We start from the raw sequence: 12,045 nt of genomic DNA, 5'->3' as shown, positions 1-12,045 counted from the left end.
GAAATTCTTCTCCATGTAAAAATATTTCTCTACTTACAAAAATAGCTATGCTAGAAATACAGTTTGTGTTTTTTCTGCTCCAAAATAACTCGCTCCAAGTAAGACTGTATTATCAATAATGCTACTAAATAAAAATCAGCTCCACTCCACATTCCTGAGTATCTGGAACCAATGGCACAAGTTTTCCAGAAATTAATGCAGCTCTTTAGTTCATATCCCCACTTCTGTATCCCTGTATGTAGCACATCTCCATCTCCCTTCCCACAGGGGCACAGCTGTCCCTCAAGAACAAGATGCATTCACCAGTACCTTGCAGATCAAGGCCACGGGGTAAAAGAAAGAAGATCTGTTCTTTATAATGTCTGCAGAGCTACTTTTATTACTTATTTTGATGACAGACAGGGTTAATGAAGTTCTTGCAGAGAACTCTCCCTTTCCTGGGCTAAATGCCCAAATTCTTTCAGGATTCACAAGACTTGTCTATTTAAATTGGGTCCAATTTTTTTTTTCCCTACAGAAAGGCCTGCACAGAATGTTCTGAAGAGAAGCTGGGAATTAACCTTTCAAGAAAATTATAACTAAATGTGCAAGCTCTGTAAAAGAGACAAATCACATCTCACACTGTATTCTGCCCTCTGTAACAATTTTCTATTGCTCTAATAAGCTTCAGTGTTGAAGCATAAACTCAGTAGTATCAGATTATTAAAACCCATGAGCTTACTCATGGAAACAAGAGTTCTGCCCACCCTGCATTTCCTTCCCAACCTCCCCAGTGCTGACACCTTATTAATACCTGTGAATAACACACTACTACTCATCAAAAGAAATTTTTCAAGTCCAGCAAAATCCAGGTGCAACTATGCCTGACCAGGGAAGCTGGAAGCCATGTGGCAGAACAAGTGCAAAAGCAGAACAGTCCCTATTCCTGCATTAGTGATGAAGCAGAAGAGCTAAAATAAGACATTACTTCAAAGTGCAAACCAGGAGGACTAAAAGTAATCCCTGTAAGTCAGTCACAGAATAAGTTATTGCATACCTTAATATACAAAGAACTATGTGCAAACACAGGTAGAGAACCATCCCCGACACTGTTTACTCTTGGATGGTAAAGTTCTTACACCTGACAATGTTATAAATTGAGTAATTGACCCACAAGGAAGTAAAGAGCTCAACAGAGTTAAAAATTACCCTATAAATACCATAAAGATTAACAGGTTTGTAATACCCACCCAAGAAGCGCTTACTCTAAGTAGAATGATTATGAACACACAGCAAGAATATTTACTCCATGGCCCTGAGTTCAGTATATACAGACTCCACAAAAGGCAGCACTGCTTCTTAGTACAGTGACAGCTGAGAGTCACTCCTTAGGTTTCCCAGTTGATTAAAGGGTGGCACACAGACACTCAGTTGTGACTTACTTGCTTCCTTAAAATACAGTAATGGATTTTTAAAACATTTTAAATGTTTCTTGGGGGTTTTTGCTACAGTTTAATATTTTTGAGACTCATTTTTTACAGCTCTGACAGAAGAGCTAATGAAGCACCAGCAGCAAAAAGAATGAAGCAGAATCTCCATGAAAGAGGAAGAAATTTTTGTGTTTATGTTTGATATCTACGTACCCTGAGACCCTCCTCTTGGGGAGAAGAAACCTTAAAATACCTACAAGCTTTCCTCCGTCTCCTCACTGCAATGACAGAGATTTGCCCCAAGAACCAGAGTCCACCACAAACCCTCCAAGAGAGGCTTCACACTCATTCACATTCCTATGCAGGAAAAAAAAATGTTCCAACCAGGAGGAAAGCCACGTCCCTTCAGGATGGCAGCAACAAGTGTCCACAAGGTTAAGAACAGGACAAGACACTTCAACTGAAATTCCTGAAAGGATTGTATTGAATGTACTTTGAAGCTGCCATCTATCCTGCAGGTCGGCATTCCCTAATTATTGCACCATCGACAGCAATTTTCCTCTCCAGCTCCACAGTTTAAAAATCACCAAGTTAAGAAAAAAGTTACTCTCCCAAGTAAAAGGGGACAGTTGGCTCTAAGAGGAAAACTTGGAACTTACGCTATCCTGGACCTCTTGAGGCAGGAGACAGCGGCTTGTGGGATGCGAGCACCACCGAGCAGGGGTGGAACAGCTCGGGCTGTGCCAGCCCCAGCACCCCCAACTACCCAGCAGGGGCTTCCCTGGCAGCAGGGACTTCACCCCATGCACACCAGGAGTTTTTATCAGCCCGGTGAACACTGCCCACCTCACAAGTGGGCTTCCCAAAGACCCAACGACAAAAGGAACTGGAGAACAGGATCTGTCACTGAGCTCTGCAAAATGAAAGACTTGCAAATCCTCCCCAGGGTGTGGAGCAACACCTGCTCTGTCAGCAGGCTGAGCTGGGACGGGGTCACAGCCCTTATCAGCGCGGTTTTTGGTCTCTGCAATACCATCCACATGGTGAGGAGATCGTGATTCATATGGAGACACTGTGTGGAGGAGCAGGATGGCAACAGCCTCCCCCAAAGGGACAGTACAACCAGTCCTGGAGAGTCCTTGGGCTGAAAGGTGGGAGGATGCACTGAACCCAGATACTGCAGCCTCCCCTGGAAGGTCCCTCAGGTCTGCTGGCAGTGCTGCCCTGGCAGCTGGGGACACTGACAGCCACTGGTTTGGGAAAGAACTGTGCAGTGCAAAATGTTAGTGCCCTGCTCAGAGGGGAATCTCTGCCCTTTTCTCCAGCACTGCCACACTCAGGTTGATCATCCTTGGTTCCTCCAGTCTGGTTTGGGAGAGGTTTGAGCTCAAACACCCCCACACATCCTCCTGCCACCAGCAACAGCGCATCAGGAGTGGTCCCTGCCCACCAAGAGGGCTCACTTCCAAAAAGGGGCTCTGGAACAGCAGTAGCAGCATCTCCACACTTGGGAAATCAACATTTCAGCACCATTTCCAACTGAAGTTACACGAACAATCCATCTATCCCCTGACCTCAGAAAAAAGCCTGTTACACCTTGGACTGAGATAAGCCCACGCAGAGGGGCAGCCACATAAAGCCTCGGGAGCTGAGGCGAGCAGGGACCACTGCACCACCTGACAGGGAAAGCTCAACACTTCACAGAGAGAACTGCTTCAGACTACAGCCCAAACCAGTTGGTTTGATAAAATAACAAAATAAATTGCCTTCCTAAATCAAATGCATTGATCTGTCCTGACTGGTGCCCAAGGTCTGTCCAAGGGCAGGGGATGGGCTGGCATCTTTGCTTTGCTACTTTGATTCATCATGTGAAGCACAATTCAAAGGTTGGAGTCCAGAACTGGAGACCAAAGTCACTCAAAACAAATAAGCACAAAAACTTTAAGAAGTGCCTTAGAACTGTAAAATGCCTGTAAATAATCCGGAGGGGTTATAACAAGAAAGACAGAAAGGAAATCAACATAAAGGAGACAGCTGGACGCCAACAACAGCAACAACTTTGTCATTTAAGAAGAATGATCTTGCCACCTTCTGCACTTTGTGATCTGACATGTCATAACTATTTTAATAAGTTTATAATTGCCATGGTGAACTAGCTCATAGAACAATAAACTAGCACATTCAATTTATAATACCAAACTTCATGCAGTTCTGTGCAAAACCTCAATTTCTGCCATCTTCAGATCTCAGCAGAAAACACTCAACCTTAAACCTACTCTTTTCCAAACTTGGTTACGTCTGGACTCTACTAAAAATGTGGATTTGCTCATAGTTTCTAAACTATCTGATTTTCTTGGGTGAAACACAGTACAAGCACAGGACAGACAATACCACCTGATCTTAACACAAAACACAGCGGACTACAGAAGCCATTAAACTACCTGCAAGGCCTTTTTTTAAAGATGCAATAAATAATACATCTGACTGCTCAACAAGCATCTGTGAGGTTTCAAGAATGCTTTGGAGTACAAAATTCCCAGGGTCGCATTCACTTACAGCACTTGGTTTCAAATAGATACGAGTCTGCTGTCGGTTCACTTAAATGTGTAACAGGAAACTCAAATTTGACTAAAAGGTTGTATTACATTACTACGGGGTTTATATGGAAACCTTTTTAGAAGGAAGAAGCAAAGGGTTGTTTTTCTCTCCCATCTGCGACAGACAGCTGTTCACTGCCTGGAATCTCTGATAGCAGACACTTAAAGTAGCACCAAGCTGAAGTAAATAATTTAGAAATGTAATTTCTTTAATTGTATTGACACTGTAAGATTATTTGCAATTTATGGGATCATGCCATGATATAAGCCATGTCACAAGACTTAACACTGGAAGTTACATATACTGTTTTAATAGAATGGAAAATACAGCTTTTTGCTGAAATATTTTAAAATGTTAAAAAACAATCCAAGAGACTTCTCATGTCTGGACAGCAATGGAGCTTACAGTGACTCCAGATGTTTAAATACTTAGCACAGGTTAGAACTTGAAATGATCTTTGTTCAATTCAAGGTGCATATAAAAAATATGCCAAGATAGAAAAACAGTTATCTACCTGTAAAAAGATCTGACAGCTTCAAAGGCTTATGCATTTGAACCACTATTTAAAAAAAAACTCCTTGTGCTTTTCTGGTTTTAAGCAAAACTTCACTTCCAGGCTCTAGAACTGTCACTTGGTCACACACTCAGAACCTCAGATCCCCCCATCCCACGTTTCAGCCAACTCAAGCCAGCAGCTCCTAGCCTGGCTTTAGAAGCACACACCTCCTCACCACCGCCAAAACCTGTGAGAAATAATATTTGAAGTATTTTATGCTGTTTAGTTTTCTATATAATACAGACGCACTGCAGCAATTCCAAAAAGCACTATGACTTTTAAGTCTAGATTTTGTATGCAAATGTTTTGGCTTCTGGGTTTTTTTTCTTCAAAAAGAAAAATACTGACTGGGCCAACATCACCTCTCAGTTTGAACACTTTGAACTCTTCTTTCACCTCCTGGATGCTACATTTTCCTCCATTTAACTTTAGAGACACAGCTCAGCAGTGAAACACAGAATTCACAGGTGGAGAGCCAGCCTGTTCCCAGAGCACACATCCCAGTCCCTGAGAGCAGGCTTGGATCCCTCAGTTCCACCACGGGAAAAGGCAAGGACACAGCTCAGGAAAGCACCACTTGATCACAAATCACAGAACAAAGCATTCAACTCCTTTCCTTAATCAAACTCCTTCTGGCTCCTCGGTTTTACAGCAATTCTGTGAGCTGAGCCGCCACAGGATGGGGAACCCTCCAGCCCGGTGGCACCAGCTGTGTGGGGTGAGCCCAGGCACTCAGGAGTGCCTGGTGCTGACACACCGACCCTTCCCCACTGCTCCCACCAGCTTTAGATAAACTGCTCTTATCTCCCAGAGCTCCCTGAGCTGCCAGCCGAAAGCAGCAGGGCCCTTGCTGAGTACTGGCGTGTGCTTGTGCTGAGAGCTTTTCAAAGGGTGAGCACAATAAGCACGGCTTAACAGAGATTGGTAACAGTAAGAACTATTTTCAAGGCCTCTGCCTTTAACAGGCCAGCATTCACTTTGCCCATTTTAGACAACCTTTAACTGCCACACGATTTTGTACTGGGAAAGGCCACTCTGTCCAGTCCATGGGGTATGGCACAGGCACAGAGCCTCCTCTGCCACAGTGCCTGTCCCACAAGCAGGAGCAGAGCAGGTCACTGTTCTCTCTTGCTGCAGTTTCAGCATCTTCAGTGACAAGTGGTATCAAGGCCATCATAAACTATATTTTAACAGCATGACTATTTAGTTTTTGCCTTCAATATTACAAGATTTTTTTCCTGCACCTTGTGTTTATACTGGCTACAACTACACATATCACATAATTTCCTACAAACAACCCAGTCAAGCACCTGGGGAGGTGTACGTTGGATTAGTCACCATCTGCCTATAAAAGGTAAAACAGACTGGTCCAGTGAGTTTCCAAGAGAAATGCAGGAGTGTGTGTCATGGGCAGAAGGGCCATTTGCGACTTCCCAAACCATAATTCTGTGCTCAAGCCACACAAAGCATCACGGCCACTCTCTGTCTATACAAGTGCTGAGCTGTAGTAAAACTGTGCAAGTTGCAATTAGAAACAGGTTCGTTCAGTGGTGAAGGTAAGTCCTGCTTCTAAAATGAGGTTCCATGTACTTACTGCTCTCATTTGCTGAAGATCACCATGAACAACCTCTTTTGCAACAAGAACCTCTAAGAAAAGCAAGTTAGAATGACAAAAACCAAAGCACAAGTTGGGTTATTAAATCCATTTTCCCTAAGGACCCATCTAAGCTTTCATTTAGGACAAAGCAAATGTCCTGTGAGCCCCAGATTTCCACTTTCATCATTTCATTTTTGAAATCTTCCTGCAAGTACTTCCTCTGCTACTTCAGCCACAGTCCATTTTCTTGCTTTAAATTCAGACTGAATACATTTGATTTCTTCCACCTGCCCCAGTTGTTGGCTGCAGCCACAGGGGTTGGTCTGTTCTGCCAGGCTGGTTGCTGCTAAACATTTTTCATAGCCTTGAGGTCAAACATATTTCACACCACATAAAGGAGTAAAAGATGCTAAAACACATCCACTAATTAATCCTTTACACATCTTTACACAGATAGCTTCAGGAAGGGGGTTTGTTGGCAATCACCCCCATTTTAGAGCTAAGAGAGCAGAGGCAGAGCAGGAGAAAAACCCACATGGGCATTTCTGGCCCCATTCAAACAAAAACACTCATTTTATTCCGAGTAAACAGCTCATTCAACACACAAAAATACTTTTTCAAGCCATTGCAAGAGCCATTCAGACCAACAGGTAGGTGTGAATAAAGCCCCAAGACACAAAGCCTCAGAATCTCTCACTATTTCCTCCAGTACAGCCTCAATAACTGCAAGAAATTAGAAAAAGCCAGCGTATGCTCACTATTTTCAGTGTATATTTCAGTGTTATAAAACTTTTTAGTGACATAAAACTTTTCAGGCAGGATCACAGAGGTCAATACTGCAAGAAAATCTGTTTCCCAATGTGGGCTTGGGGTTCAAGTTATTCATCTGGTTTTCTCTTTATAAAATGAATAGCGAAGAATCTGAAAAAACTCACATTCCAATTCTGCATCCATCCTCTCTCACAAAATACCTATTTATCAAGAAACAGAATTCCAGAGGAAGGAGGGGGAAATGAAACAAGCAGAAACATTTTATACATCAGAGGTGTTAAGAAAGCAAAAGTTTGGTTCTGCTCTGACAATTCCTTTGGGGTGACAGCAGTCACTCACACTCCATCTAGAATCTCACTTCCCACAGAAGATGCTCTTTTTCCATCATAATAAAAGTTTCTCACAGCTCCCATTTTTTTTAGGTCTCTAAGACTCAGAGCCAGAGGAAACAGGCAGCAACAGTCTTATCTAAAAGCAGTTCCTTCTTTTTTTTCTGTTGTTGCTTAACAGAATATGACTGTCACAAAGAATGTCTACAGGAAAAAAAAGCAACAGTGGAAAGAGTTTGACTCAATGTCAAGAGATGTCTCAAATGTAAAAACTGCACAAATGCTGCAGAAGTTAAACGGCTGTTTACAGTGATTCACAAAAAAAACGAACTTTTAAAGGAGACACAGAACTGACAGCAAGACAGTCACAATGTGTCAGGAACTTGCATCACTGGACTTCTAATTGCTACAATATTTCCTATCAAACTACTTCTCCTGCAATAATGCCATAGGCAATCACCATAGGCAGAGCTATTCCATGTGTGCGAACAGGCAGACAACAGATGGGCTCAGAAACCCACCGTTATTCTAACCAAGCATAGATCACACTTTGGAGGGAGGAACACGTTGAGGGGAAAAGATGGTATTTGCTAGTTCAGCTCTACCATGTGCTCTCTCCAAAGCCATGTGTGTAATCCCCCGGCACTGGGGTTCCCGCGGGGTTCCCGAGCGGCGGAGCGGCGACGGGACCAGGGGATCGCCAGCAATCGCTCTCGGGAGACCCCAGCGTGAAGCAGCCGCCCAGGGTCTCGGGGCCTCCCGTACACCCGGGGCTCTCTGCGCCAGCCGGGAGCCACCGAGGAGCCAAACGAGCGCACCCCGGGCTCAGGGGGGCAGCGGCGCTCGGAGGGGCGCGGGGTCGGGAACGGCTCCTCCGGGGCGCGTTTGCTCGGAGCACAGCTGCTAAAATGGAAAACCCCCAAACCTCCCCAAACCTTCCGAGCGACACCAAAGCGCGCAAACGCTCGCGTCTGTAGCACGGTCTCAACTTTGCTCAAGTGGCAAGGCCGCCGCTCGGCCCGTCCGGCGGCAGCGGGGCTGACCCGCCCGGTGCCGTTCCCGGCCGCTTCCCGTTCCCGCCCGGGCACGTGCGGGCCCAGCGGCCCGGACCCCCCCGTTCCCGCACGGCCCCCGGCGGCCCCGCCAGCGCGGCCGCTCGATCCCCCCGCCGCCCCTCGCTCGGTCCCCGCGGCCCAGCCGGGGCTGCCCGGAGGCGCCGCGCGGCGCCGGGGCCCGAGACGGGCGGGCGGGCGGGCGGACATGTCCCGGGCCCGGCCCGGCGGAGCGCAGGGTCCCGCGTGCTCACCTGCGGGCGGCGGAGGCGCGGCGGTGCCGGCGCGGGGGGCGCGGGAGCCCCGCAGGACCGAGCGAGCGGCGCCGCGTCCCGCACGGAACTTCTCCGCGCGCGCGCCCACCCCGCGCTCCCGCGCACGCGCCGCCGCCCGGGCGCGCGCGCCGCTGCTGCTGCCACGCAGGCCGGGCGGGGGCCGCGCGCGGGGGCGGCGCGTGCGCGCTCGGCGCCACCTGCGGGCCCGCACCTGGAGCGGCCCCGGGGCTCCGGCCCCGCTGCCCGCGGCTCGCCCCGCCCCGGGGCCCCTCCCGCCCCGCAGCGGGACCCCAGCCCGGGCCGGAGCGGGCGTTTCGCAGCCTCGGGCCTCGAGTGCGGCACAGCCGAGTTCCTGCACGAACCGGCCTGAACGGGTTTGGCTCCCAAGTCAGTCCGGCTTTTGGGAATCCTCAATCCACAAGTTAGACGTGTATGAGTACCCGATATAAATTGAATCTGAACTTGAAATTCAACAGGTTTTTTTCACAAGTGAACTCGAACTTGGCAATAAACACAAACCTAAGGAGTGAGGCTCAGCAATGGTCCCTGTGTGGCGGCGAGGCTGGGGACCGAGGGAACTGCTCCTGTTTTGTCACCTGATGTCAGTTCTGCCAAACTTGTGTGGAGATGTTTGCTGGTACGATGGAAACTCCCAGCGCTGGCACAGCACAGAGCTATCACCAGCGAGCCCTGGAGCAGCTCACAAATGAAACACGCTGTGCCAGCAAAAGCACCTTTGCCGCTGTAACCACTTCCACGCAGCTCTTTGCTAGTTAAAATACTACTTTAAAATGCTTTTTTCCCTTTTTAATCGCTCCTGTCAGGCAGACGAGTGCCCCAGCAGTGAGCATGGAGCCGGGCCCAGCAGGGGAAGTCCACTTGGACTAAGGCCGGGCACGCGATGGAGCCGCGCTCCCGGCGGGCCCTGTCCTTCGGGACAGAGCTGGTTCCACCCCGGTGTCCCCTGCCCTGGCCTCGCTGTTTCCCAATCCCTTCAGGTGTGCTGCAGCTGTCTGGAGCAGGCAGTGGCACACGGTGACACCCTGGCCCGCAGCACAGCGGATTTGTTGTGCGCGTTCCCTGGGAGCAGCGGGAAAGGCCCCGCTCTGCATTCTGTGTCCCACATTCCTGAACGCGCAGCTTCCAAGGAAATGCCTGCAGCCCTCGTGGCGTGCTGCTGCTCTGTCCCCTCTCTCTTGACTGATTGCATTACCTACACCTACACCAGAGCTGCGGGGAACCTGCTGCCCCAGACATTCGGTTCAAAGAACTCACTTTTCCCAGCAGACTCCACTTAAATACTTCAAAATAATTCTGTGTTTTACAGAACCTGAAACATGATGGCAGATATTTGCTCAAATGGCTTTTATCCATAGAAACTCACACTTTTAGGAAAGCCTTCTTGCTAAAGCGGTGCCACCTCCAACATCCAGAGAGGCCAGAAACTGCCGTGGTGGTTTGGGAAGATTGTAACTGTTTCTTCTGGAAATGTCGCTGGGTTTTGGTTTTGTTATAAAGCTGTTTACATCTAGCTAATAGAAATTCACTGTGTTCTGTTTGGGTGAATATAAACAAGATCCAGGGGCTTGAGTTTCTGATACATTTAAGAGACAGTGAAAGTCGATTCTCTCTCCTGGAGCATTTCTGATGGCGCAGAGTTTCTCTCCAGGGTGCAGATGCCTGCACAGCTCTGCAATGCTTCTCACTAGAGACAGAGCAATAGACACAACAGATGGAAACTAAGAGGCCACCTGGTTTTAAAGCAAATCATATCATCAATCTATCAGTACAAAATCTGAAACATGGGAAAGTGCTTAGAGAAACAAAATTAATTCAATTTTTTTTCTCCAAACTCAATTTTCCCAAAGTCTGTTGATGTACCATTTGCAAAAATTCATTTCTTTCTCTTAAAATGAGAATGTCAGTGGATTGAGGTGGAAGAACTTAAGTGCTTTATATCAAAACAACAACCAAAAAATATCTATTGTTAGGCTGCCATAAGTTACCGTCTTTCTATTCAGAAAAGCTGCTTCTAAAAATCTGCTACATTCTTGTGCACAGCTCCAAGATCCAGGTTTTTCATGGCTGAATTAGACAGACCAGACAGAATTAATTTAAATTATCAACAGCAATTCAGTTAGGAAAGAAAATTAAATTTCCTCAATTAAGTCTTGACAGAAATAGACTTTTGTTCATATCTGTGCTACAGTTCTGTGTGAAATTCTCTTTCAAACAACCCCTGAAGTGAGAACTTTCAGATGTTTACTTTACTTCTTCCATGTTTCAGGGTCTGTAAGAACAGCCACAGATCAAGTCTCCTGAAGTGTAAAATATGTATTTTATACACACACATCTAATCAGGGTTGCATCATCCACAGATCCCAGACAACCATTTTACCATTTCATTTAATCAGTTAATTATTTTATACAGTTCAAGGATGGGTTGATGTACATTTTAATCTACAATTCTTAAAATCTCAATTGTCCAAAGGAATTCTTAGTAGTTGCTGTAAGGAATGGAGAATTACCTAAATAAAAGTATTTTAAATAACTTATTTTTTAACCTAAAATATGAAGAAATGGGTTTTTATGCCCCTAAGGCATTTATAGCCAATACTCACAAGGTTGTAGAGCACCCATGGCCTCCTCACTATTTACAGCCCAATGTTGTAGCAGTGACCCACTGGGAGTGAGGCTACTTCACTGCTTCATAATTGAACCAGCAGAGTCAAGCACAGCAAGGGAGCACTGCAGTATCAGGGGCTGAGAACAATAAACCAGGAACATTCCTGTATTACCTGTGGGTATGGAGATTCACAAGTCCATTTTGGGAAAATTAGAATCATCTTGGCCCAAATCTTTAAGGATTTTAAATCAACATACAGTCAATTTGATTGATTCACTTTATTCTGAGAGCTAAATGCAACTGTCACTGTATCCTTCATCCTCAGTCCGTTATCGATAAATTCCTGGCCTTACTGACTTAATATATGCCTATTGACTTATTTATTTTTCATTCCTAACAGCACACAGGGAGCATACTGCTAGAAGTTATTTTTCAGGGGTGGAAAAGCAACAGAAAAAAACAACCAACCAACCAAATAAACAAAAAAACAAACAAACAAACAAAAAAACCAAAATAACCTTCTTCTTCCAATGTAAATCGTAGAGTTTAAGGAGAGTCAGCAGTAGCTGGAGAAGCCAAGCTGTGGATTCCTCTTTCCACAGGCAGGGCTGCAGCTCCCTCCACGCAGGCTGAGTTCCACAGAGCGGCTGCAGCCTGCACGCTCCGGCTCACATTTCCATAAGGTTGGGTCCCAGAGGAAGCATTAATGCTGAAGGAATGCATACCAGCGTGGAACGAGGAAAAAAGGCAGCACAAAATCTCTCCAACAGATTGCTCACAGAAACACCTCTTTTGTACCATATTTAAGATCTGTAGATTGATCTCATGAGCA

The 12,045-nt window shown here is 46.3% G+C and overlaps 1 protein-coding gene across 7 annotated transcripts in view; it reads right to left on the bottom strand.

Annotated features, from left to right (window-relative positions):
* Positions 1-12,045, bottom strand: part of NEK6 (NIMA related kinase 6) — a 123,836-nt gene that overhangs the window by 38,283 nt on the left and 73,508 nt on the right. For 2 of the 7 annotated variants that reach the window (XM_086858562.1, XM_086858564.1), the window contains exon 1: positions 8,567-8,681. The exons of 4 other annotated variants lie outside the window; for them this stretch is intronic. The gene's annotated coding sequence lies outside the window, so the exon portion shown is untranslated. Of the gene's footprint in view, positions 1-2,068; positions 2,274-8,566; positions 8,682-12,045 lie in introns of those variants that run through there. One more of the 7 variants, XM_086858567.1, reaches the window with a different exon arrangement.

Source organism: Cyanistes caeruleus, chromosome 20 (assembly GCF_971803275.1).
Source record: "Cyanistes caeruleus chromosome 20, bCyaCae1.hap1.1, whole genome shotgun sequence".
NCBI lineage: Eukaryota > Metazoa > Chordata > Aves > Passeriformes > Paridae > Cyanistes > Cyanistes caeruleus.
The sequence above is the reverse complement of the archived record's forward strand: the minus strand, read 5'-3'. Positions and strand labels throughout refer to the sequence as shown.